A 964-nucleotide genomic window follows, 5' to 3' on the forward strand; every position below is an offset into this window, starting at 1 on the left:
TTGTCCGCCAGATGGAGCTAGAGCGCTTCATAAATGGAGACAGAGAAAACAACACTATCGAAACAAAATGAGCAGACAAACTTTTTTCTGTGGCAGAATATCCACTTAAAATAATCCAACTAGAGGATGACACTGTTTATTAATGTAATATTACAAATAGAAATCCTAAGTGCAATAAAAACGCAGTCTCCTTCTAAAAATAAGTTAGGAATGATGGCAGACAACAATATTAAGAGCAAATTTGATAATAACCTTGACTCCACATTAGATGAGAGCATATATATAAATAAATTAATGCATTATACATATATATATATCTATATATAGATATATATATATATATATATATATTGAACAGTTGGTTACAATTGGAAAAGTTGGAATTTTATAAACAAAAATGAGCATTTCAGTATTAAATTACCCCATATTTTATCAGAAATAACAAATTAAACTTTATCCTTACAAAAAATGTGTTGGTGTTGGAAGATCTGTTGTTTTCTGCTATACATGTGAGTCCTTTTTGTCCTTTTTGCAATCATTCCAACGCCACTTGAATGCAGCATTTCTCTAAGTTTGTGTTTATCCTGAAGGACATCAACCCATCAGTGCAATTAGCCCTAAAATGAGAACAAAAGCCACAATTTTTGTGTGAAAATAAAAACTCAAACATATGCAAAAGTAGAATATATATACTCATGTTATTCATCTTTCTTATGAGGTGGATTATTAACCTTCATTTAAATTGTAGAACCCTGTGTCAAAAAAGTTTGCCCACCACTGCTTTACAGAATGTGATTTCTTTTAACAAAAGAAGTTCGGTGTATTTAGAGCAGAAAGGTACAAAAATGTATTCTTTAAAGGGCTTGAACATCTGTGATTGTAAAAGGAAACTGTCAAAAAAGGGTTTTGGCTTGTTAGGTTGTGTTACGTCCCCAAAGGGGAAAAGGTGTAACATATAGAAAAA

Source organism: Oryzias melastigma, linkage group LG17 (genome assembly GCF_002922805.2).
Source record: "Oryzias melastigma strain HK-1 linkage group LG17, ASM292280v2, whole genome shotgun sequence".
Lineage (NCBI taxonomy): Eukaryota > Metazoa > Chordata > Actinopteri > Beloniformes > Adrianichthyidae > Oryzias > Oryzias melastigma.